Source organism: Delphinapterus leucas, chromosome 2 (genome assembly GCF_059928025.1).
Source record: "Delphinapterus leucas isolate spDelLeu-1000000601 "Yukka" chromosome 2, BTC_Dleu_Yukka2, whole genome shotgun sequence".
Lineage (NCBI taxonomy): Eukaryota > Metazoa > Chordata > Mammalia > Artiodactyla > Monodontidae > Delphinapterus > Delphinapterus leucas.
This window is the reverse complement of record NC_143130.1, coordinates 38810552-38838497: the sequence shown is the minus strand read 5'-3', so window position 1 is coordinate 38838497 and position 27946 is coordinate 38810552. Positions and strand designations below refer to the sequence as shown.

Sequence of the window (27946 nt, the reverse complement as noted above, 5' to 3'; positions counted from 1 at the left end):
CTTCCTTGAATATACCAAGCTCATTCCAACTTTTACCCCAGAGCTGTACGACTCCTTCCTCTCGAACATTTGACTCTGCTCAAATGTCACATTTTCAGAAAACCCTTCCTTGGCTGTGCAGAAACACCCACCCACACAGCATCACATCATATGCTATCCTCTTTGCTTGCTTCATCTTTTTCCATCTCTTATGGTTACATTAAATTACAAATTGCTTTGCTTGCTTGCTTAGTCATCTGTCCCACTCTAAACTAAAACATAAGCTTTATGAGGACAGAAAACACGTCCATTCTCATTCACTACTAAATCCCTAGCACCCAAAACAGTGCCTGGCACATAGCAGGAATTCAGTGTAATTTTTATTTTCAAGAATGACTAAGTGTTGCTTTATTATTTTTTGACACTGATCATTGCAAAGCTAGCCTAATTACATTGAAAGGAACCAATATATAGCTGTAGTTCATTCGTTTTTAATGTTTAATATTTTTACATCAATATACCACCATTTAATTTTCCATTCTCTGTCAAGGACATTTGGGTTACTTCCAAGTTTTTTTGCTATTATGAATCATGTTGGTGTGAATATTCTTGTACACATCTTCTAGTACACACATGTGAGCTTCTCTAGGATTACAGATGTTGAGTCAGAAAGTATGCAAAATTCAACTTCACAACATAAAGCTAATTTGTTTTCCAAAGTGGTTGACCAATACTCCTTCAGTGGTGTATAAGGATTCCTATTGCTGGACTTCTCTGGTGGTGCAGTGGTTAAGAATCTGCCTACCAATGCAGGGGACACGGGTTCGAGCCCTGGTCCGGGAAGATCCCACATGCTGCAGAGCAACTAAGCCCGCGAGCCACAACTACTGAAGCCTGCGTGCCTAGAGCCCGTGCTCCGCAACAAGAGAAACCACCACAACTAGAGAAAGCCTGCGGGCAGCAACGAAGACCCGCAGCCAAAAATAAATAAATAAAATTTAAAAACAATTAATAAAAGAATTCCTATTGGGATAAACAACAAGGTCCTACTGTATAGCACAGGGAACTATATCCAATCTCCTGGGATATACAATAATGGAAAAGAATTTTAAAGAAGAATGTCTGTATGTGTATAACTGAGTCACTCTGCTGCACAGCAGAGATTGGCACAGCATTGTAAACTATACTTCAATAAAAAAAAAGAAAAAAATACTCAAAATAAAAAATCACGGAGTCTAATAAAACACAGATAATGGCCAAAAAACAATTCCTATTGATCCACATCCTCTCCAACATATGATACTGGAAAATCTCTTAATTTTTGGCAATCTCATTATGATCTTAATTTGCATTTCCCTACTAATAAGGTTGAGCATCTTTTACTATATTTATAGGCCTTATGTAATTCTTCTATGAAATGGCTGTTCATGCCTTTTTGCCTATTTTACTATCCAGCTATTTGTCTTTTTCTTATTGATTCATTCTGTATACTAAAGCTTTGCTAGTTCTGTATGTAGCAACTTCCTTCAGGTTGTGGCTTATATTTTCAAGTTCATTAAAGGATTTTTTAACTGAAAAGAAGCTCTTGATTTTAACATACTAAAATTTATCAATTTTTCCTTCCATGGCTAGTTTTTTTCTGTGTTGTCATGGAAAATTCTTCCCTACTCCAGGGATACAATATATTCTCCCCATATGCTTTAAAAGCTTTTTACGTTTTCATCTATGTAGAAATGATCTTTGTATATAGTATGAAATAGGGATCCATATGGATACTATATGGATAACTAATCATGCTAGCATTGTTTAAAAATACTCTCTCCATATCCCCCCTCCCCTACCTGCAATGCCACCCTTGTCCATATATCTGTGGACCAGTTTCTGGGTGACCATTCTGTTCTACTGGTCAGTACAACTCTCCCTGAGCCAAACACTGTCTTAATTTACTATTAACTACTACTTGAACAATTGTACATTTTGATATCTGATAGGACAAGTCCCACCATCTTGTTCTTACTGTTCAGAAATGTCTTGTCTTCGTTATCTACCCTTCCATATATATTTTAAAGGACAACAAAACAAAAACATAATTTAAAAACAAATACTCATTTACAACAGCAACAAAAAGTATAAGATACCTAAGAATGTACAGAGATTTATAAAACAATTTAAAAACATTTAAGAAAGCCCACATAAATGAAGAAATAGACCACATTCATGTATTAGAAACCTTAATAAGATGTCAATTTTTCTATATTAATCCATAAATATAATTCAAATTCAATCAAAATCCCAACATAGTTTATTGTGAATCTTGACAAGCTAATATACTGTTTAACCCTCACTGCTTGATTGGAAGCATACAGAATTATAAATTTAGTATAAGATATAAAACTTTAACCAAAATATGTATTAGAATCTAAAATGTGATCAGCCTTATCTATTTCTGATGATAGGTCTTCCTTAATCAAAGTCTAGAAATTTTCCTTTATTATACTTCAGATAATTAATTTTGAAATATCTGTCCTGTCTTCTAGAGTTCATGTTGTTAGCAAGCTCTCTGAAATATACTTGCTGTTTATCATCTCTTCCCTTATATTTGTCTCCAAACACTTCCTTTGCTTTCTAGATATGTTCTTCAAAGTCTGTCTTCTATTTGACTAATTTATTGATTCTGCTTGTTACCTGAGGTGTTTACATACTCTACTCTGGCTGTTCTTATTTAATAGTCATTGTTCACATCCTAATGTTCTTTACCGGAAAAAAAAAAATTTAAAGAACACAGACTTGTTACAGTACCATAAAGAAAGGCTTTGGACAATCATAAGGCATAGCATAAAAGGACTTTAAAAAAGCCAGCGAGAAAGGGAAGAAACAGCATAAAGCTTGGAAAAAGCAAATATTCTTTGCATACTTTCAAATTTAGTATAGAAGCAATTATCCTGAATGGCTCTGAAAACAGGGACCTATGCCCTAGACTGCTGATATCAAACAAAAGGCAAAATCACAGAAGCAAAGTACAGGTATAATAATCCATGAAGTGCCTCAGAAATTTAACCTATAGCAGCATTAATAATATTCTAAGGATTTAGAACCATCTGCTAAATGTATCCAATTGTAATTTATCTCTTTTTAAGGATAAAGATGTGAAATTAGTTTTGTCTTTCTGCCAAAAGCACCAATCAACCAAAAAAAAAAAGAAGAAAACAAACCCCCCAAAAATGTAATAATGACTGTGTTCCTGACAGGGTTGCTAAACAAATATTTGATAATAGAAAGTAGACAGTAGGAAGAAAACACCAAAAATTCCACAGGATGATTTTCTCAGAGATTCTTTCCTTCAGTTTATGTCTCAGGGATGAAATTCATCACTTGTAAATTTGAATAATTCTACACATAAAACAAAATTAAAGCATATAATAGTCTTAAACTATGCCTGTTTTTGACAAATAAAGGTGGTAGCTTAGCCAAACCATCTTGACTGCCTCATCTATGCAAAAGCTCATTTAAACATTTAAATAATCACTCACAGGCATTTTCTGAACACTGTATCTCATTTTCCTTGTTCTCAATTATACCCAACTGCCTCATATAAGGCTAGGCCTGGGCAAACTTGTGCTTTGTCTTCATTCTTACCTTTTCATCTTTCTGATAAGATCACAATGACCCCAGGACCTCATATTTCACTGCTCTTGCTTTCCCCACATATGCTGCATATGGATGTCCATAAAAACTCACTGTCCCAGGAATATCTGTTCAGAGTCCTGTTCTTTGCTTATTTTAAAATAAATTACAGGGACTTCCCTGGCGGTCCATTTATTAAGACTTTGCCTTCCAATGCAGGGGATGTGGGTTCGATCCCTGGTCTGGGAGCTAAGATCCCGCATGCCTCATGGCTAAAAAACCAAAACATAAAACAGAAGCAATACTGCAACAAATTCAATAAAGACTTAAAAATAAATAAACAAATAACAACAAGCACAATGATCAACAGAGTGAAAAGGGAGTCCACATAGTGGGAATAATATTTGCAAATCATATATCTGATAAGGAGTTAATAATATTTAGAATATATAAAGAACTCTTACAACTCAATAACAAAACCCCCCAAATAACCCAATTAAAAAACGGGCAGGGGCTTCCCTGGTGGCGCAGTGGTTGAGAGTCTGCCTGCCGATGCAGGGGACACGGGTTTGTGCCCCGGTCCGGGAAGATCCCACATGCCACGGAGCAGATGGACCCCGGGAGCCATGGCCGCTGAGCCTGCGCGTCTGGAGCCTGTGCTCTGCAACGGGAGAGTCCACAACAGTGAGAGGCCCGCGTACCGCAAAAAAAAAAAAAAAAAAAAAAGGGCAAAGGACTTGAAGATATACTTCTCCAAAGATATACAAATGGCCAATAAAGCACATGAAAACATTCTCAACATGGATAATCATTAAGGAAACACAAATCAAAACCATGAGATATCACTTCATACCCATGAAAATGGCTACTTTCAAATAAACAAAAACCCAAAAAACAAAAACCACAGAAAATATAAAGTGTTGGCAAAGACACGGAGAAACCGGAACCCTTGTGCACTGTTGGTGGGAATGTAAAATGGTGCAGTCCCTATGGAAAACAGTACGGTATTCCCTAAAAAAAATTAAAAATAGGATTATCATATGACCCAGCAATTCTACTTCTGAGTATATACCCAAAAGAATTAAAGGCAGGGTATCGAAGAGATATGTGTACCCACACGTTTATAGCAGCATTATTCACAATAGCTAAAAGGTGGAAGCATTCTGGGTTTTCATCAACGAATGAATGAAGAAACAAAATGTGGGATATACATGCAGTAAAATATTATTCAGCCTCAAGAAGGAAGAAATTCTAATACATGCTACCACGTGGATGAACTTTGAGGACATTATGCTAAGTGAAATATTCCAGTCACAAAAAAGACATGTACTGTATGATTCCACTTATATGAGGTACACAGACAAGTCAAATTCATAGAGACAGAAAGTAAAATGGTGGCTGACAAGGTTTGGGAGTAGAGGAGAATGGGGAGTTATTGTTTAATGGGTACAGAGTTTCAGTTTTGCAATACGAAAAAGTTCTGAAGATGGATGATGGTGATGGTTACACAACAATGTGAATGTACTTAATACCAATGAACTGTCCACTTAAAAATAGTAAATTTTATGTTATGTATATTTTAACACAATTAAAAAGAAAAAATTACAATTAGCACATAAATAGCTCATCCTAAGACTGGTTTTAAACCCTTTTCTTACCTGAGCCTTAAATTTTCTAAATTAAATAAGGGTTTCTGTCTAACTGTCAAAATGGTTAGAGTGAATTCCGTATTTTCTTTCACTTCTCCCTCTCATCCTACGCAGGTGAGTAAAGAGGGCAATGGATTGTACTGCAGTTCTTCCTACTAACTTGCTCTGTAACTCTGAGAAAGTCACTTGGTCAAGAAGTTTAATGCATTTTAGTTTTCTCATCCCTCCCCTCAAAGTAACAACACTGGAAGTCATCTTAAATCTTATGTCTCAGAAGGTACTATCACTAAACTTTCCATTAACGACTTCAAAACTGACTGCAGGGAGGCAGGAACCAAAGCACAAAATGTAAAGGAAGGTCCATTCAAGATGCAGTGTTCTCTCTCTATAACAGTTAAATTGTGTTAAGTCCTATTACAAATAATAGGACAATAAATAGTTCTAAAAACTACATTTCAAAAAAAAAACTACATTTCAATGTCCTATAACCAAAAAGGGCTGAAACCCAGCCTTTTTGTAAGGAAATGCCAATAAAAAATGTCTCTATTCTCTTTTTCATGTTCCTTCTGGGTTGGTCAGTTTTATTACTTGTTCATTTAGTCTAGCTGCCTTGTTGATAGGAAAATCTTCTCATCACTTTCTGCACACATCTCACTTTTATTCTTTTCCTTTATGCATCTACGGTTCTCTTCCTTAACCTATCTCAAGCTTTTTCAAGGTAAGGTCATGTCTCATTCATTTTTGTAATGTTAAGTCTATCAAGTCTATCATGGAGACTAACCCAGAGTATATACTCGATGGACACTTAATGGGAATATGATGATGGAACCCAATTCACACAGCCCCGCCTTCACAAGGAAATAACTGGAAATTAAAAAGACGAAAGTTTCAATGACAGAAATTAAGAATGTTACACAACAAACTGTTTAAAACCAGGAAGCATTTCTGCTAACCAAAAAAAGTAGATAAAATCTTGAGGAAGTCTGTTAACAAAGAGTGGAATAGGGGAAAATCTCCCAGGGGTGGTCAAAAAACATTAAGCTACATATATACTGTTTATACAATTTACATCTTAAAACAGGAAAGAAAAGTTATGAGTAAAAGGCTGGATAAAGACACAACAGCCAAATCTATACAAAAATAAAAGCATGTTACAAGTTACAAGTACCATAACTTACAAGCTAAAAAAGTATGAAATGGTAGAGTGGATCATTATACATATATTTTTTGTAATTTCCCCAGTTTATTTGAAAACAATCTTTTCTGACATATATTCATACGAATTTTAGATCAGTCATCTCCAAGTGTACAGAAATTACCTATATTTGACTATAAACTAACCACTGATAAAAGAATACTTAACATATCAATATTTAAGCCTTCCAATATAAAAGGACTTTTTCCAACTTATTATTTTTTTCCTACCTAAGCTGATCTATATTTGACATTCAGGTTAATTATCTGCATGTAAAAGCAGGTGCAGTCCTCAAACTAACCTAAGGTAAACCAGCACACAAGTGTCCTTCTTCCCGGACATAATTACATTTCCAGAGGCAAAGTGGTTCAAATGGGAACAAATAAGCTAACTTCCTTATGAAATAAACTAGACAGACACAAACTAAGGAGTGAAGGTGCTAAAGATAAATCCCACAAATCTTCCTCCTTCCTGTCTTGTCAATGCACAAGTGTGCACTGTGAGCGTGTATGAACACTTCTCACCAACATCACTGGACACCAGGCCCTGGCATCAACAGGTAGTGCAGGGCAGGGGGCCCCGTCCACACAGAGGGAAGATGTAGTGCAGATTCTTGGAAGTGTCGATGGGCTCAGATGCTAATGGGCCTTACAGTGATGTTTTATTTCATTATGTTCTATTTTGTTGCTCTACTATTTTGTTTGTTCCACTATTTTTGTAGCTGGGGTGAAGTGGGAGGTTCAACTAGTCTAAGAACATTTACCCCATAAACTGTCTGAATCAAAAATTTTATTTATTCTTCCACCAAACACAACAACTGATTTCCATCTACAATTATTTTTTAAGGTAGGAAACAGTGAGCCAACTGAAGAAAGGGCTGCGGCCTTGGCTAGGGAATGGTGACACTGTGTCGCTCGACTGAGAATGCAGGCCTATGGGGACGAGCCTGGGCCACAGCAGGACTGGACCTGGGTCAGTGAACCCTCTCCAGCAAGGCTCTGCAGCACTGCACACACTGGTGGTAGACGGTCTCAAAGTCAGCATCCTTACCATAATAAGGATCTTCAATAATGAGTTGTTCCTGTGGCTCCTAGCTCCCAAGTATTCAATTCTCACTCTGCAGTTTTTAACTTGATTACTTTTCCTATTCACATCTCTCAGGTTGCTTTCATCCATACATAGTATATAATCAAAAGTGGCAAAGACTTCTTTGGTAACCTGCCAGGCAACGTGACTCATGGGGATAACCATGCTTCTTCATGCAAGCCTGTCCCCGATAATCAGGAGGGTTTCCTAGTTCATACGTGGACACTGCTGCACTGTTTATCCTCCAAGTATCTGAAATGTTTTGATCAGTTACAAGTTTCCTGAAAACTGCTTCTGCAATGGGTGATTGACAGATGTTACCCAGACACACGAACAGCACTGACTTGGTCACCCGTATGGCCATCTTCCCGTGCACAGAGAGGCGCCCACTTGGATCATTATATTCTGACAAAAGGTACACTACCCTGGAGTTATAAGTCCTAAACATTTATGTGGCAAGTGAAGCCCTGAAATTTCCTAAATAGTCAAAAATATTGTGAGAGATATGTAGAAATATAATAGATACGGTAGCTATACTTCTGCATCTCTAAATATTGACTGCTACAGAAGCCTTCTTTTTAGGAATACAAAGAACACTTTTAAAAAGTTGATCACGGGGACTTCCCTCGTGGTCCAGCGGTTAAGACTCTGCATTCCCAATGCAGGGGGCCTGGGTTCAATCCCTGGTCAGGGAACTAAATCCTGCATGCTGCAACTAAGACCCAGTGCAGCCAAATAAGTAAACAAATAAATAATTTTTAAAAAGTTGATCACATATTAAAAGAAAACTCAAATTAAAAATTAGTTTAAAAGGCTACATACTCTGATAACAAGGTAATCATGCTAAAAAAACAAATTTAAACATTGTATAAAAACTTTTTTTTTGTGGTACGCGGGCCTCTCACTGTTGTGGTCTCTCCCGTTGCGGAGCACAGGCTCTGGATGCGCAGGCTCAGCGGCCATGGCTCACGGGTCCATCTGCTCCGTGGCATGTGGGATCTTCCCAGACCAGGGCACGAACCCGTGTCCCCTGCATCGGCAGGCGGACTCTCAACCACTGTGCCACCAGGGAAGGCCTGTATAAAAACTTTTAACCAATGATAATTTCTAAAATTATCTCCTAAACATCTCTTAGGCCAAAAAAGAAAAGAAAATCACGATTAAAATCTATATTGAAAATGATTATAAAACACCAATTACCCAAATCTACATGTTGAAGCCAAATCTGACCTTAGGAAAACTAGCTTTAAAAATTTTCATTTTCAAAAAGAATTTCAAAGGAATTTCATGACTTTTGAAATAGAAGAAAAGTAGTGAAGATGAAATCAGAAATTCATGATGTAAGGGAAAAAAAATAGGAGAACTGATTAACCAAAAAAAAAAAAAAAAAGGGAGAAATAAAAACCAAGAGCTAGAGTTTTGGTGAAAAAATGACAATAAAGCTGACACATCTTTGGCAAATCTAAATACAAAATTTTTTTAAAATATATAAAATTAGTAATGAGATGTAACTACAGTGACTGAGACTAAAAATTATAGTAGAATGATATATATATATATAAAATCTACACTAGAAGGTTTACTATATCTATGAAATAGACACTTTTCTAGGAAAATAAAAATGGTAGAATTGACTCAAGAAGAGTGGAATATGTGAATAAACCAATAACCATGAAATTGATTTAAAAGATGCCCGAAAAAACCCTCAAAAAGTTTCCAGGCCTGAAGTGGTTTTAAGGTCTTTCAAGTCTTGGAAACAGACTTGCTTGCTTGCTAAATAGAAATTATTTTAGGGACTTCCCTGGTGGCGCAGTGGTTAAGAAACCGCCTGCCAACACAGGGGACACGGGTTTGAACCCTGGTCCGGAAAGATCTCACATGCTGCAGAGCAGCTAAGCCCGTGCGCCACAACTACTGAGCCCACATGCTGCAACTACTGAAGCCCGTGTGCCTAGAGCCCGTGCTCTGCAACAAGAGAACCCACCGCAATGAGAAGCCCGCACACTGTGACAAAGAGTAGCCCCCGCTCGCCACAACTAGAGAAAGCCCACATGCAGCAATGAGGACCCAATGCGGCCAAAAATAAATAAACAAAAATAATTTTTAAAAAAATAGAAATTATTTTAGGGCATCTAAAACTTGGAAAGCTTACCACACATTTTACCAAATCAGCAAAGCTGCGAAAGAAATCAGACAAAAGACTTACTACAACAGACAGAACTGAAAGGAGAATAGGCAATTCAACAATAATAGATGGAGACTTCAATACCTCACTCTAAATAACGGATAGAACAACTAAACTAGACAGAAGATCAAAAAGGAAACAGAACACACTATAAACTAACTAGACCTAACAGACATCTATAGAACACTTCACTGAATAGCAGCAGAATACGCATTCTTCTCAAGTGTACATGGAGTGTTCTCCAGAATAGAACATACATTATTGGGTCATAAAACATGCTTCAATGAATTTAAAAGGACTGAAGTCGTACAAAGTATGTTCTCTGACCACAAGGTAATGAAATTAGACATTACTAATGAAAGGAAATTTGGGAAATTCACAAATATATAGAAATTAGCACACTGCTGAATAAACAATTGGCAAAGGAGAAATCACAAGGAAAATTAAAATTACTTGTAGATGAATGAAAACATAAACATAATATACCAACACTTATGGGATGCAGTGAAAGCAATGTTTAGAGAGAAATTTATAGCTATGTACACCTATATTAAAAAGGAAGATCATGGGGCTTCCCTGGTGGCGCAGTGGTTGAGAATCTGCCAATGCAGGGGACATGGGTTCGAGCCATGGTCTGGGAAGATTCCACATGCCACGGAGCAACTGGGCCCGTGAGCCACAACTACTGAGCCTGTGCGTCTGGAGCCTGTGCTCCGCAACAAGAGAGGCCGCGATAGTGAGAGGCCCCCGCTCGCCGCAACTAGAGAAAGCCCTCGCACAGAAACGAAGACCCAACACAGCCCAAAATAAATAAATTAATAAATAAAATTTAAACTGTTGATTCATTCATGTAATTTAAAGAAAAAAAAAAAAAAGGAAGATCACAAATCAATAACCTAACATTCTACCTTCAGAAACTGGAAAAAGAATAGCACACCAACTTAAAGCAAATAAAAGGAAGAAAAAAATACAGATTAGAGTGGAAATAAGTAAAATAGACAATAGAAAAATACAGGAAATCAATGAAACCAAAAGTTAGTTCTTTGACAAGATCAATAAAATTGACAAATCTTAGGCTAGAATGACTAAGAGAAAAGAGAGAAGATTCAAATTACTAAAATCAGGAACGAAAAGAGAACATTACTACTGACCTTACAGAAATAAAAAAGGCTATCAGGGAATAGTATGGGTAACTGTATGCCAACAAATTAGATAACCTAGATAAAATGAACAAATTCCTAGGAAGGCACAAACTATTGAAACCCACTGAAGATGAAATAGAAAATGTGAGTAGAGCTATAATACGAGATTAAATTATTAAAAAATACCATAAATAATAATAAAAAAACTACCACAAAGAATCTAAAAAAGCGCAACTCATAGAAACAAGAGTAGAATGATGGTTGCTAGGGGCTGGAGGGTAGGGTAAATTGAGAGATGTTGGTCAAAGGATACAAACTTCCAGTTATATAAGATGAATAAGTTTTGGGGATCTAACATACAGCATGGTGATTATAATTAACAATACTGTATAGACTTGAAAGTTGCTGAGAGTAAATCTTAAAAGTTCTCACTACAAAAGAAATGGTAATTATGTGAGGTGACTGAAGTGCTAACTAACCCTACTAGCGTAATCACTTTATTATGTGTATCAAATCAGCACATTGTACACCTTAAATTTACACAATATTTCATGTCAGTTAAATCTCAATAAAGCTGTTTAAAATAAATTAAAAAAAAACACCCACAAAGAAAAGCTCAGGTCCAGATAGCTTCATTGGTGAATCATACCAAACATTTAAAGAATTAATACCAATCCTTCACAAACTCTTTCAAAAAACAGAAGAGGAGGGAACACTCCCCAACTCATTTTTTGAGGACTGTATTACTCTGATACCAGGATCCCAGAAACAGACATCACAAGAAAACAGAACTATAGATCAGTATCACTTACGACTATAGATGCAAAAATCTACAACAAAAATACAGATCTCCCTCAACTTATGATGGAGTTACATCCCAATAAACCCATCATAAACTGAAATTATCATTAAGACAGAAATGCATTTAATACACCTAACATACAGAATATCATAGCTTAGCCTAGCCTACTTTAAATGTGCTCAGAACACTTAACTTACAGTTGGGCAAAACAATCTAACACAAAGCCTATTTTATAATAAATGTTGAGCATCTCATGTAATTTATGGAATACCATTCTGAAAGTGAAATACAGAATGGTTGTATGGATACAGAATGGTTCTAAGTGTACTGGCTGTTTACCCTAGTGACAGTGTGGCTGACTGGGAGCTACGGCTCACTGCCACTGCCCAGCATCAGGAGAAAGTATCTTACTGCATACCGCTAGCCTGAGAAAAGGTCAAAATTCAAAACTTGAAGTGTGGTTTCTACTGAATGTGTATCACTTTTGTACCATCATGAAGTCGAAAAATTATAAGTTCAACCGTCATGTGTCAGGGATTCTATTTCTTATTAGCAAACAGAATCCAGCAATGTATAAAAAGAATTATGCACCATGACCAAGAAGTTTTATTCCAAGAATGTGAGATTGGTTTAACACACAAAAATCAATCAATATAATACACCATATTAATAGAACAAAAGACAAAACATCACATGGTTATCTCAATAGATGTGGGAAAAGCATCTGACAAAATCCAACATCCTTCCATGATAAAAACATTCAACAAACTAGGAATACAAGGAAACACCCTCAACCTGATAAAGGGCATCTAAGAAAAACCCACAGCTAACATCATACTTAATTGTGGAAGACTAAAATTTCCTGCATAAGATAAGGAACAAGACAAGGATGTCCACTTTGACCACTTCTATTCAACATTGTACTGGAGGTTCTAGTCAAGGTCATTAGGCTATATGAAATGTAAAATGGTATAACAGCTTTGGAAAAGAGCCTGGGAATTTCTCAAAGGGTTAAACAAAGAGTTACCATATGACCCAGCAATTCCATTCCTAAGTATATACCCAAGAGACTGAAAACATTAAATCCACATAAAAAGCTGTACACATATGTTCATCGCAGCATTATTTATAACAGCCCAAAGTGGGAATGACCCAAATACCCATCAGCTGATGAACAGATAAACAAAATGTGGAATACCTATGGAATGTTATTCAGACATTAAAAGGAATAAACTACTGGGACTTCCCTGGTGGCACAGTGGTTGGGGATCCGTGCTCCCAATGCAGGAGGCCTGGGTTTGATCTCTCATCGGGGAACTGGATCCTACACGCATGCCGCAACTAAGAATTCCCATGCCACAACTAAGGAGCTAGCGAGCCGCAACTAAGGGGCACACCTGCTGCAACTAAGGCAACTAAGGGGCAAACCTGCTGCAACTAAGACCTGGCACAACCAAATAAATAAATGAATATTAAATAAATAAATAAAAGGAATAAACTACTGATACACGCTACAACATGGATAAACTTTGAAAATATTATGTTAAATTAAAGAAGCCAGACATAATTGGCCATATATTCTTTTTTTAAAAATAAATTTATTTGGGCTTCCCTGGTGGCGCAGTGGTTGAGAGTCCGCCTGCCGATGCAGGGGACACGGGTTCGTGCCGTGGAGCAGCTGGGCCAGTGAGCCATGGCCGCTAAGCCTGCATGTCTGGAGCCTGTACTCCGCAATGGGAGAGGCCACAGCAGTGAGAGGCCCGTGTACCACACACACAAAAAAATTTATTTATTTATTTATTTATGGATGGCTATGTTTGGTCTTCATTGCTGTGCGCGGGCTTTCTCTAGTTGTGGCGAGCAGGGGCTACTCTTCATTGCAGTGCGCAGGCTTCTCATTGCGGTGGCTTCTCTTGCTGTGGAGCATGGGCTCTAGGTGCGTGGGCTTCAGTAACTGTGGCACGTGGGCTCAGTAGTTGTGGCATGCGGGCTCTAGAGCGCAGACTCAGTAGTTGTGGTGCATGGGCTTAGTTGCTCCACAGCATGTGGGATCTTCCCGGACCAGGGCTCGAACCTGTGTGGTTAAGAATCCACCTGCCAGTGCACCATCAGGGAAGTCCACCACCAGGGAAGTCCAATTGGCCATATATTCTATGATACCTCCAAATGAAATATCCAGAATAAGCAAATTCTTAGAGACAAAGTAGATTAGTGATTGTCATGGATTGGGGGTAAGGATGGATGATGACAGACTGCTTAATGGGTATGCATTTCCTTTTGGGGTGATAAAAATGTTCTAGAATTAGCAATGGTTGTACGGCATTGAGAATATAATAAAAACTACTGAACTGTATAACTTAAACAGGTGAATTTTATGTTACCTAAATTATATCTCAACAAAAAGAGAAATGTATATACAATAGTCCCCCATTATCTACAGTTTCATTTTCTGTGGTTTCAGTTACCTGTGATCAACCATGGTCCAAAAATATTTAATGGAAAATTCCAGAAATAAACAATTCATAAGTTTTAAATTGCATGCCATTCTCAGTAGTGTTAGGAAATCTCAAGCCATCCTGGAGTGGGACATGAATTATCCCTTTGTCCAGCATATCCTACCTGTTAATAACTTAGTAGCTGTCTCAGTTATCAGATCAACTGTTGCAGTGCTTGTGTTCAAGTAGCCTTGATTTTACTTAATGAGGGCTGCAAAGCGTAAGAGTAGTGATGCTGGCAATTTGGATATGCCAAAGAGAAGCTGTGAAGTGCTTTCATTAAGTGAAAAGGTGAAAGTTCTCAACTTATAAGGAGAGAAAAAATACCATTTGTTGAAGTTGCTAAGATCTACTGTATGAAAGAATATTCTATCCATGAAATTGTGAAGGAAAAAGAAATTCATGCTAGTTTTGCTGTTGCACTCCAAACTGCAAAAGTTATGGCCATAGTGCATTATAAGTGTTTAGTTAAGATGGAAAAGGCATTAAATTTATACAATAAGATATTTTGAGAGAGACCACATTCACGTAACTTTTATTACAGTGTATTGATATAACTGTTTTATTTTATTATTTATTTAATATTTTACCATGCCTAATTTATAAATTAAACTCTATCATGGGTACATAGGTATAGGAAAAAACGTATACATAGGGCTCAGTATTATCTGCAATTTCAGGCATCCACTGGGGGTACTGTAATGTATCCCCATGGATAAGGGGGGGTTACTGTACTGAAACAAAGTAAGGTGTATTCCAGGTATACAAGTACAATTTAATATTTAAAATATATAATTAATAACAAGGCCAAAAGAGAAAACTTACAAAACTATTACAATTTGACAAAATTTAACTTTGACAAAATTTAACTTCCATTCTTGATAATTCTTAGAAAAATAAGAATAAAAGAATACATCAATGGAAAACAGTATGGGGGTTCCTTAAAAAACTAAAAATAGAGTTGCCACATGATCCTGCAATCCCATTCCTGAGCATATATCTACAGAAAACTATAATTCAGAAAGATACGTGCGGGCTTCCCTGGTGGCGCAGTGGTTGAGAGTCCGCCTGCTGATGCAGGGGACACGGGTTCGTGCCCCGATCTGGGAAGATCCCATGTGCCGCAGAGCGGCTGGGCCCATGAGCCATGTCAGCTGAGCCTGCGCGTCCGGAGCCTGTGCTCCGCAACGGGAGAGGCCACAACAGTGAGAGGCCCACGTACCGGGAAAAAGAAAAAAAAAAAAGATACATGCACCCCAATGTTCACTGCAGCACTATTTACAATAGCCAAAACATAGAAACAACCTAAATGCCCATTGACAGATGAATGGATAAAGAAGATGTGGTATATATATAGAATGAAGCATTACTCAGCCATAAAAAGGAATGAAATAATGCCATTTGCAGCAACATGGATGGACCTAGAGATTATCATGCTAAGTAAGTCATCATGCTAAGCAAGTCAGATAAAATACCATATGATATCACTTATATGTGTAATTTAAAATATGACACATGAACTTACCTACAACACAGAAACAGACTCACAGTCCTAGAGAACAGACTTGTGGTTGCCAAGGGGGAGGGGGGCTAGGGAGGGATGGATTGGGAGTTTGGGGTTAGCAGATGCAAATTATTGTACATAGAATGGATAAACAACAAGGTCCCACACAGGGAACTATATTCAATATCCTGTGATAAACCATAATGGAAAAGAATATGAAAAAGTATGTATATATAGGTATAACTGAATCACTTTGCTGTATAATAATTAACACATTGTACATCAACTATACTTCAATAAAATGAATTTAAAAAAAAGGAATATATCAACATTATGTGGACCCCAGCTGTCATAAAATTTTATCATGTTCTGAAATGTGCACAAATATAATGGTACTATTGTAACAATACATTATAAAACCAAGATAAATTAATATATTATTAAGTAGAAATAAAATGACACCAAAAAATCTAAATTAATAATTTAATGTCATACTGTTTTGTTGGAATTACATCTTGTTTACAACATGAATATGCCTCAGGTTCTTTTGTGTTTAGCACTCTTACGCTGCCCTGGGCTGTATAATGAATCAAATTTCACAGTATTTTTCTCTATCAGAACTACCACCAGGCCTCCATTTACACAGCCCATCTTGACATCATTAGGTGATCAATAAGATGTTGGAGGCAAAGAATAAGGAGCATCTAGGATAATTTGAGGTCTTTGTTTTTGGGGGTGACTGGCTAAATAGTAATCTTTAAGTAAAACAGGAATACTTGGGTTGGGAGGGGTGGCTAGATTACTTTTGATGATGAATTTGTGGTACCTGAGGGACAGCTAGATGGAGCTGTCTAGTAGGTAAACGGATGTATGGATTTGAAGCTCACAATAGTAAGTCTGGGCCTGAAACAGAAATTTAGAAGAATGGTGGCTTGAAGCCAAAGAAGAACCTGTACAGGTATGGTTAGAGAAGCAGAAGAATCTTTCAAAAGAAACACAGGAGGGAAGTCAAGAGAAGAGAATTTTTTAATAGCAGTGTTAATTTCCACAGAGGCAACAATTAGGATTGAAATGAATTCTATTAATTGGCAGGTGATGGTGACTTCTGGGAGAGGGGTGAGAAAGAGACAGTAAGGTCAGTTATTTAAAGAAGCTTGGCTTCCAAGGAAAGCAGAGAGAGCAGTGCCTGGAAGATAGGAGAGATTATTCTCTCTAGTCTGAAGAGAGAAAGTCAGTGGAGGGGAAGAGGCTGATGACTTCAAGTCTATGAGAACAAAACTTTGTTTAGGTTACCTCTCTACCCCCAGCATCTATTAGGGTGTTAGTGTTTGGGACATAGCAAACACTCAAAAATATCAATATTTGCTGAATGTTGAATGAAGAAAGGAAAAGGGTGGGGTCAAGCAACAAGGGGAGGGTCTTAGTAAGGAGGATGGGGAAGAGGCGATGGAGAGGGAAAAAAACATTTTTTGATCATCCGTTAAACTTCAGATTCTTAAAAAAAAAAACAAAAAAAAACCCCTTCAGATTCTTTATGTTCAAAATCCTTGAAATAACCCTGAAAAGAAGGCATTATTGTCTCCATTTTACAGTCCATCAAAGCAAAGAGATTAGGTACCCAAGGTCATTCATCTGTTGAGGGATAGAGACAGCAGACACGGCTTTATCTGCACATAAAGCTCCTGCTCTTCCACTGCACCTTGAAAATGAACATATAAAATATGAAAGTAAAATAATTTGCTGAAAATAAGGGGAAAGAGGTTGAGTTGGAAGAGGGTAGTAAAAATATCTACTAACACCTGAGGAGGATGGACAAGGAACTGACCCAGGTCAAGTCAAAGGAGTGATGAGCAGTGTTGAGGACCTAACGAAATTAATCCTGGAGCAGCCCCAGTCTGCATGCCTTTGTGATTATGTCTAGTTGGTCTCAGCAGGAGTTTGTAGGGTGAATGCATGAAAGTGTGCATGGGGTGAAAGCAGTTCAAGTAATCATGTAGGTCTAATCTGGATAAGGAAGGAGTGAAGCCAGGAGGTAGCTGGGATACCCAGAGAAAACGGAGAGGTCACAGTAGTTGGATTTTACAATATTGAATGAGAAGCAATTTTAGTGGCGCAAAGGAGGGGTCTTCAATCACCATCATCTCTATTTCACTTCAACAAACTTCTCTAACCGCCCGCTCTTGCTGAGCTGCCCTACTTCTGTAATTTGCTTTTATGACTATTAAAAACAAGGGACACATTTGTTCTGGGTTACCTATCCCTTGTAGTTAAATAAATATTTGCCCCAGACAAGGAGCTTATTAAAAATGAACAATGGAGACCATCAAATTTCATAACTCTATCAAAGGCTCTGTCCTTCAACCCGCCACCCCACCTAGCACAAGACAGGGCCAGTGAACAACAGCAGTGACAAAAAGCTGAGCGGAAAATCAACAGAGTTCTTGAATACCTGACTTAACACAAAGATTAACCTAACCCTTTTGTTTCCAGATACTTCCACTTAGTATAGTGGGGCTATTTTCCAATAGAAGTGTACTTATTTTGTGTGAGTCAGTCAGCCAGATGTGAGATATAAAACTGTGCTTACTATAACTTTTCAGAAATATATCTTTTTCAGAAATTGAAGAGTGTCTTACTATCATCAATATTAGATTGTCTCTTCTAAGATTGCTGTTATCTAAATAGTAGCAAGGAAATCTTTTTGATTGGACAAAAGTGATTGTAAAGAAGATACAGAACCATTAGAAATGTGGTAGTCCCATGACTTTACATCCACCTCAGAGGGTACCACAAACCTACCCCACCTATAGGTTTTCTGGACTTAACAAAAGACCATATCAATCCCAGTCATAGATAGCCTGATACCTCCACAGTCTAGTCTCACAAACCCAAGAAAACCCCAGAACCTCAATATTATCAACCAGGGAACACTAGATAGTCAGTGTTTATCACTAACTAGTTAGCAAATGTATGAAGCTTATTACCCTCAACAAGCCGTATGTATGAAACTATAATTAGCTTCATAGAGAAAGCTAAGAAAGTAGTAGGTATATTTGCAGTTCAAAGAATAGAAGGAAAATGAGAGTAGAAATATTTGATCTGTATACCTTTGGAGATCAAGTAAAACAATGGCCAGGGTGGTTAAGTGTCCTAACATAACTTTCATTTCTTATGTTCATGTGACCTCCTTGTAGGACTATGGCTACAGCAGAATAAAAAGCTCAGGACTATTAACTCATCTCAAAAATCCAACTACTGTTCTATATAAACATATATAACTCACATAGATTAATTTTCCTTTGGCCTAACAGACCAGACCAGTACTTTTCAAACTACAGGTAGTGAAATTGATTTTGTGGGTTACAACCTGATTTTATACAAAATGAAATATAAAAACATCAGGATGCATCACATATAGTATGATGTGGTGAAAATCTTTTTCTAGTGTGTGTGTATGAAATTAATATTTATTTCTTATTGTCAGTTACAGTCAAAAAAAGTCTGAAAGCCACTAGACTAGACTGCAACAGAATCAATCAGCAACCATGACTCATTTCCAAGGTCTAAATACTTTTTCAAAATTATTGACTTAATCCTCATGTAGCAGTCCAGTGAAGGAGATAAGAACAGTTATGCCTTGTTTGAAAATAGCTGGTCTCATTTTGAAAGTCAAACAGAAGTCTTGAGGGAATTAATTTTCAATCCATTTAACATATGCTAACTCCAAAAAAAAAAATGAACTGAGAATTCATAACACTGCTCCCTCTAAATATGCATTTCCTCCAAAATTAAAGATATCATTAGTACAAAAGTCTACTTCAGTGACAAAAAGGAAGAAGAGCTCTAAAGGCATGGGGTTTATTTTTTGACATTTTTCCCTACATAAAAGTTTTTCAATCTCTGTGAAACTTTTTATATTTGCTAACCACTACTGAACCTAAATGAACCCATCACTTACAACAACTCTCATCTTAAACATATTTTGATAGAAACTAAGAAGTTACTAATATGTTAGTAAGAATTATCCAGTCTACTTTTGGAGAGCCTTCGAGACTCTATAATCAGGCTTAGGGAATCCACTCAGAGCTTGAGTTTCAGTGATCAAGTGGGAGGAGTAGTTGATTCATAGGCACCATTTAACTGCCAACGAAGTCCAGCTTAGTTTGCCCCCAAATCCTGAAGCTATGTGGACCCTCTAGAGATGGCTCATCACACTCAGAAATCTGGAGGGGCAATATTAATGGGAAGTCCCTACAACTCCCAGAGCCTAAAGCCAACTCACTATTATAAAGTCACAAGGAAACTGCTGAAAAACACACTTGCCAAACCACAAAAACATTTACTGAGACTTTACTAGGTCTGGTGTTTCTAGGAGGTTAATTATTAGGTACTTAATTAGCAAACACTTTCTTCATGTATATTTTCACATTTGATTACTAGGAAAAAGGGTGAGACTAAGAATTATCACTCTCCCTGTTTTACAGAGAGGTTGTAATAAAAAAAACATGCCCAAACCTAACAAACCAAGAGAGTGGTAGAATGAGGTGCTTATCTTTTAACTCCCGGTCTAGTTGTCTTTCCCGACATGGCAGGAAGTCTTGCTCAGAAATCTGGAGGATGTCACTCTAAATGTCTGAGCTCACCAATCATTGGATTATTTCACTCTTTTTAACCTCTAGGTGGCTCTCTGTGACCCTACAGATGGTACTTACCTGACTAACTACAGCAAATTCTTATCAAGTAAGAAGATATAGTAGAAAAATTCAATTACTACCTCCATTTTAATCAGCTGAAAGGAGATTATATATACAAATGGCAGTGATATACAGTACATAGGAAAATGCTGTTACAGAGATTGGAATGCAGTAAACTGGCAAGAAGTTACACAGGCTAGTAGTAGTAGTTCTTATGATTTAGCTTCTAGGCTCTACTGAACCAGTAACTCTCATAACTACCCTACCTGATGTTCAAAGTAGATGTGTTCTCTCACACATAAAGGTTTTAGAACTTACACTAAGTCAACATCATGCTACTCATTCAGAATTGATTTTAACAGGCCTCTGCTTTCTTTAAATGCACAGCTAATATTTATTTTTATATTGCCCTGTGTCAAAGGACTTTCAAAGAGATATAGACTAAAGATAATATAATAAATGTTACAATAGTAAGTGTTCTCTGACTGAAGATTTCCAACTTCACAGAAACTTGTAGCCCTACAAACACACATATATGTATGTTCTTTTTACATACTGCCAAATGCTTCTTTAGTCCTTTACCTAATCTGATATCACATTTCTTATGTTCTTGTGGCATTCTTAATAGTCTGGGATTAAGACAATTAAGTTGTCTTTAGGTGAATTTCTTAAGCTAAGTCTTGGTTCTCTTATGGGGATATCTACCTCATAGTAGTGTTATTATATATACTCATTCTAACTTGATAATCAAGACACATATACATTATTGATAGAATGTCATATGTGATACATATATTCTGCCTAACTTGTAACCAAAGAAATTAATTCAATTAAATATTTGTGCTTATTAAATTGAGAAAGATTTTTAAACATTTGAATCATCTACTTTTAATGAATATGTGAGAAAACAAGTATTCTCTTATTCTGGTAGTGGGTAAGATAAGATAGTTAAATCTTTGTAATACAAAGCTTTAAAACATGCACATGCCCCTTGACTCAGAAATATAATTTCCAGAGACTTGTCCTAAGGAAATAACAATTAAGCCAAAAGAATGTTTCTCAGAGTATTCTTTCATAGTATAAAACTGGAAATAAAATAAATGTCTTAGAATAGCAAGTAGTTATAATTTATAAAAATAGGTCCACGCCATAAATTACCAGATGGCTATTACAAATAATGTTATAAAAACATATTCATTGCCACTGAAAGTCTTCTAAAGATACAGTGTTTAGTGGGGAAAAAAGGTTGCAAAACTGTATATATATTACAAAAATTATGTACCTAAACATATAGGTGCATATTCATGATGCTTGTAATTATGTCTAGGGATGTTAATCTTTCTACAGTGAACATTATTACTTGTGTAATAACTGTAACTCTGTTACACAGCTGAAATTAATATATAACATGAAGGTCAGTCCATTCTCTTTTAAATAAGCATAGTTTAAATAGTTTACAGTATGAGCAAATTGTTTTCAGTGCAAGGAACACTACTGACTGTTAAGGATCCTATATAGTCAGTACTTCTATTCTGTGGTGAAGGAGCAATTAAAAAAAATTCTAATTAGTTACAGACATTTTAATAAAATAGATTAAAGGTGAATTATTAGAAAATTAAAATTAAAAGGCATACAAACCTCAATTTTAAATCAGATTCACAAACAAAAAGCTACTCTATCAAATTGCTAAAAAAGTTTCTAAACTCTTGCTCTCAATTTCTATATCTATCTTGTCACTGACAGGTAACAGTCCACAGACCATGCTTTCAGTACTGCTTGAAATGATTAAGAAATCTTTTTGCAGTGGACTAACAACCGTATTAAGTGGACTATATTTTGATCAGATATCTGGAGGCTCTTCTGCAATAGAAGATATTTCTCTAATAAACAGGAATATTTGGGCTCTTGCTCTACTATACTTATTAGTCTATAATGTTTTTCTAATGCTAATAGACATTTTCAACAGTCATATATCATTTTAAACCATCACTTTCCAAAAGAATCAAACACAAACTCATATAGTGGAATTAAGAGAATTAATATTCTTCAAATCATGGGGCAACAAGTAGTCATTAGGGCATTCCAAAGGGGATATGCCACATACACAGATGCACCTGGCTGATGGAAAATGTAAATGTTGGTATTGAGTTGAAGTTGCTTGTTTGCTCCCAGGGTTAAGCTGAAGAAAATGAGAACGTTTGCCAGTCTCAAACTGGCAATGTGAATATAGTCTCTTGGGCAAAGGCTGAGTGAGCCTGTGCCACTCTACCTGAGGAATGAACCAATGATGCATTTCTGTGGACTCGGGACAAAGTAATAAAGATTATAAACATCTTACTTTATGTCGAGATTAAAAAGAATTTAAGTGTCAACTGATGCTCTGAAAATATGTAGCCTGGTCTGCAGAAATAAAGGTTCACAGTCTAGCAGTTTACTGTCAAAGGCAAAAAAAAAAAAATGGAAAGTACTATGGATCAGAAACTGAGGATTCCCAACCAGTATTTACATTAATAGAGGATAGGGAAACACTTTATTCAATTACAATGTTTTTAAATTGCTGCAAGTTTAATCTGTTGGTAGAAAAACGAAAAAATACACCTAGTACAGTGCCTTACATACGGTAGGTACTCAATAAAAGTTCAATAAGAGTTCAGATCTTTGAACTGTCATAGAGGGGTAAGTCAAATGCTTTATTCTTAAGTTTTAACAAGTGAGAGGTGGAGAGCTAGATCAAAAATATGATGAGCAATGAATGATTTAGCATGAAAGGAATAGAAAGACTCTAGTAGAGTTAAGCAAAAGACAGAGGCAGAATCCAGAACTACAAAGAAGCCTCAAGAGAAAGCTGTGAAGTAGTAAATGAAGCTTCTAAAATAGTCAAAGGAAGATGCAACTTTGTAGGACTGAAGGCTTAACGGAAAAAATTTCTCACTGAAAGCTAAGAATGGTGAAATTGAATCCATGAAGAAACTTGGAGTATTAGATTCTTCTTTTTCCCCACCTCACACAAAGTGTGTGTTTTTAAAATTGAGGCATTATATACACAAATTGAGGCATTATATACATAATAGTGCATAAATCCCCATGTGCAAGCCTGATAAATTTTTACATACGTACAAACCCACATCAAGATACAGAACATTTCCAGTGCCTCCTACCAGTCAGTAACCCCACCACCACCTCCACCTACCACAAACTGGTCACCATTGATCAGCTTTGCCTGTTTTTGAACATCATGGGATCATACAGAATGTACTGTCTTGTGTCTGGCTTTTTTTTCACTCAACCTTATATTTTTGAGATTCATCCATATTTTTGTGGGCATCAGTAGTCTGCCCCTTTTTACTGCTGGGTAGTACTCCACTATACAAACATACTACAAATTTGCTTATCCATTCTCGTGTGGATGGACATCTGGGTTGTTTCAGTCTTCTGCTATTATGGATAAAGCCGCCATGTATGAGCATTACTGTACAAGTCTTTTGGTGGACATAAACACCCATTCTCTTGGGTATATGCCTAGAACAGACTGCCAAGTCACAAGGCAGGCGTGTGTTTAACTACAGTAGATCAGGCCAGTTTTCTAAGGTGGTTATATCGATTTACTCTCCTATTAACGATGCTTGAGAGTTCTCATATAAAGTTATATTTTAAAAAGCTCTTTAACTGAAACACAAGGGCTTTAAGACTTTTTGGTTTTTGTATTGTTTTTTGTTTTTCCATTTTTTAGAGTAGGGGTAACATAAGCAGAGTGCTTACACCTCGGGGGATACACAAGATGATTTTAGGGGGTCTGAGAAGAAAATAGTACAACTTCTATCTTAGTTTCTTATTCTTTCACCTAAAAAGTAAATTTTACTAATATCCAATACATCAATTAACACTAGTGTGCTTATTTACATAATTATATTTATTCACTTTAGGCATACTGTGACTTATTGCCATTTGTGTGTGCCTGGTTGAGTAGAATTATGGAACATCTACTTCTAACAGAATTCTCGCTAAATGAACAAGTGGCTAAAGGAGTCCTACAAAGATGACACTAATAATGTAAGCACAAGCAAACAAGGAAATGGCCAAGCTGACAGTTCTATTCTATAATATCTCTTTAAAAGATAAAAACTGACTACCTAGTCAGATCTCACAAGAAGGAGGCAAAAAAATTCCAAAAATTAGTACTTTTTAAAATATAAACTTAATCTAGTACTATTAATGACATTTTGCCAATAAGAATTTTAAAACATAAAATATCATCTATATCATCTGTCATCCCTATTAGTTTTTTGTATTTATCTTATAATATATATAATAGTACAAAGTACATGTAGATGTAATTTTAAAGTAAATTTACACATATCGGAGATGCATGCTCTACTTTTCTTTTTTCTTTACCAACAAGGTACACAATCAAAAGCCTTCAGAGGGACTTCCCTGGTGGTTCAGTGGTAAAGAATCCACCTTCCAATGTAGGGGACTCGGGTTCGATCCCTGGTCAGGGAACTAAGATCCCACATGCCATGGGGCAACTAGGCCTGCGCACACGCCACAACTGGAGAGAAGAACTAGAGAGAAGCCCGCATGCCGCAACTAAGACCCTATGCAGCCAAAAATAAAAAATAAATAAAATATTTTTTAAAAATTAAAAAAAAAAAGGCTTCGAGACTCTGGTTTTAGCATAAGTATTTTTTAGTATTAAGCTAGTTAATCCTTAGGCATAAATGAACTTCTAATTTTTAAAGTCATATACAGCAAGTATACCCCATTAGAAACAGCCAGTTGCTATTTAATGTTAAAATAATATATCTGAAAAGGGAGGAGGACAAGAATCAACTGGGAAGAGGCATAAAGGAACTTTCTTGGGTACTGGTACTGTTCTGTCCCAGTAGGGGCTAGCATTACACCAGTGTATACATTTGTCAACTCACTGAATGGTACATTTAAGGTAAGTGTGTTTCAGTCTATGTAAATTTTACCTCAAAAGGAAAAAAAAGAATCTATTAAAAATATTGACCTCTAGTTAATGAAATACATTCTGGAGTGTCTAGGAGTAAATTATCTGCAACTTACTTTGAAATGCATTAAAAAAAGATGGACTGCTGTATGGATAGAGGGATGGATATGTGAACAAATAGGTGACATAGCTAGTATAACAAAATGTTAAGTGCAGAATCTAGGTGGTAGATATATGGCTGTTCACTATACAATTTTTTAAATTCTCTATATGTTTGAAATTTTTCATGATAAAATGCTGGACAAATAACAAATCTACGTAATAGCTGAAAATTTTAAATAGTATAGTGATACAGGGGAAAAATTAGAAATTCAAAAAGCAAAAAGCATTCAAGTACTGCTGCTTAGTGCTTTTACATACACTAAATCTGTGAGGTGAGAATTATCCCTATTTTACAGACTAGTAAACTGAAACTTAGATTACAGAACACACCCTGGGCACAGAGTGTGAAGCTCAGCCAAAAGCTGAAACCAACCTGATCAAATTTACTAGATGTCTGAATCCTCTAGGCTCACATTCCTCACAAGGGGATTCCTAGGACCAAAACAAATGTCTTCTCTACAGCAGAGAAGTCACTTCTCCATGCCACGTGGACCAGCTCTGACCATCAGAAAGCTCCTCCCCATAGCCTGAAGAAATGTTTCCTCCATGTTCTCCCTCCTATGTTTCATTCCTTATGGCCATATACTGATAGAATCCCAACATGGCTGGCCTCCGTATCAAGGGATAATATTTGAAATTTAAATAAGTAGGATTCCCCCCCCATACTTGATAATATCATCATCTACAAAGCTATAGCTAGGTGTAAAGTGGGGATACTATCTCACAGAATTGGGATGAAAATAAAACGAGAACACTGACACATTCAACTGTAACAAAGAGTAGGGACTCAAATATCTTTCTTCTTTTTCTAACCTTTACCTTTCTTTGGAAATTACAACATGCCACTCACTATAAAATATTTTTTAAAAATTAGAGAGACTTAGGTCCTTCCCTTGAGGAGCTCGCGTTAAATGTGAACAGACACACATTTTTTTTCCCTGTATTTACTGTATCTTATCTAACAATGTAATTGATTTTATTTCCTCATTTTATTTTCCATTTTGCCTTGGTTTGGAACTATAACTCCTAGGAATTTTATGTACAATTAAATACACAACTATGACTACTTCTGCAGCACTTTTTTGTTTCAAAATTACTACAGGTGGCCAACATATGCAAGCAACATGTTAATGAAATTTTAAGTCTATTTTCTTTTTGACCCTCAGGAGATGTTTTTCAGAGGTAAGATTAAAGAAAGCCATTGTGTTACAAGAAAATGACCAACTGGTGATGCTAACTTTTAATTCACTTTTAACTATGTATAAACATATGTGCCCTATAGCTGTTTATTTCTTACTTGACGAATATACTCAAGGGGTTCCCTAAAGGACTCCTAAAGTAACAAATCTTGCCCCAAAACATTACGGCACTGTAGTAGGAAAAATAACCCATTATTCCACCATGAAAACTTTGCCTTATTTAAGGAAAACCTACAGTTCAGGTGTGGACAAAAGTTATTTGCACAGCCTCACGAAATCTGAATAAGACTGTTTTTTCCCCTTGAAATCTGAGGTTGTTAGTGTTGGAAGGAATCCTAGAGATGATCATTTTACAGTTGCAGAAACGGATATTCAGACAGTTGAGATGATTAGCCCATAACAGAGCCCAGACCAGATGCCAGGGTCCCCCAATTCCTGACCCAGTGTTCTTTCCATTTTACAATCATGACAAACTAAAAACAAAAAAAGTAATTATGTCCATCCATTACTTCAACTTCACTAAATTTCAGTCTGGTCACCCATGATGTCACTTCCTTTTGTGAATGGGTGTATTTGGGGGAGGGGGGAATCTCAGTACCTTCACTTGCATATAATACAACATATTTAGAGCCTGCACTCATATTTATGCCACTATTTCCCATGTCTACTTCTATTCCTCAAGTTTACTAACATAATCTTCAACATGCTTTGACCCTCCTTTTCACTGTTTCTTATTTCAAGCAATTAACTGCCAACTGTTATAAAATAAAAGTAAAAGGGATTTATTTTAAGACACAAAGCACACATGTTAGCAAAAGACCTAATAAAATTTAATGTTATGTATTACACGCAGATGCTTTCTAGAGAAAGAGCCCAGCGAAAACCCTGCTACACAGAAAGAGAGCGCTATTGTGGACTGTTGTGGGAGGCCGAGGATAAGGTCTGGGATCTGACCTAAAACAAACATGGAGGTGAAAAGGCACGAGAAGCTTACAGGACACACCAGCCACTGCCAAGCTGCAAGCTCCCGGCTATTTGGTGTCGGTTTAAAAGAACCATGGGCACCAAGGATGCACGTACCCCAGGACAAGGATAGGGCTGGCGGGGCACCCGGAATCGCGCTCAGGGAAAACTCAACAAGTCTGGATGGCGAAGGATGCAACGAGAGACGGATGAATGACTGCCAAGAGGCTCCTGCTGGCTCTGAATGACCACTACCCCTTTCCAGGATTTGCGCCGCGGGCACCCGCCGGCTCTCCGACAGCCATTTGCACTACGC

The 27946-nt window shown here is 36.8% G+C and overlaps 1 protein-coding gene and 1 pseudogene across 1 annotated transcript in view; both read right to left on the bottom strand.

Annotated features, from left to right (window-relative positions):
- Positions 1–27946, bottom strand: part of HDGFL3 (HDGF like 3) — a 74927-nt gene that overhangs the window by 46102 nt on the left and 879 nt on the right. The gene's annotated exons all lie outside the window — the stretch shown is intronic.
- The window catches only part of LOC149749992 (low molecular weight phosphotyrosine protein phosphatase pseudogene), a 36646-nt pseudogene extending 8700 nt beyond the window's left edge, over positions 1–27946 (bottom strand).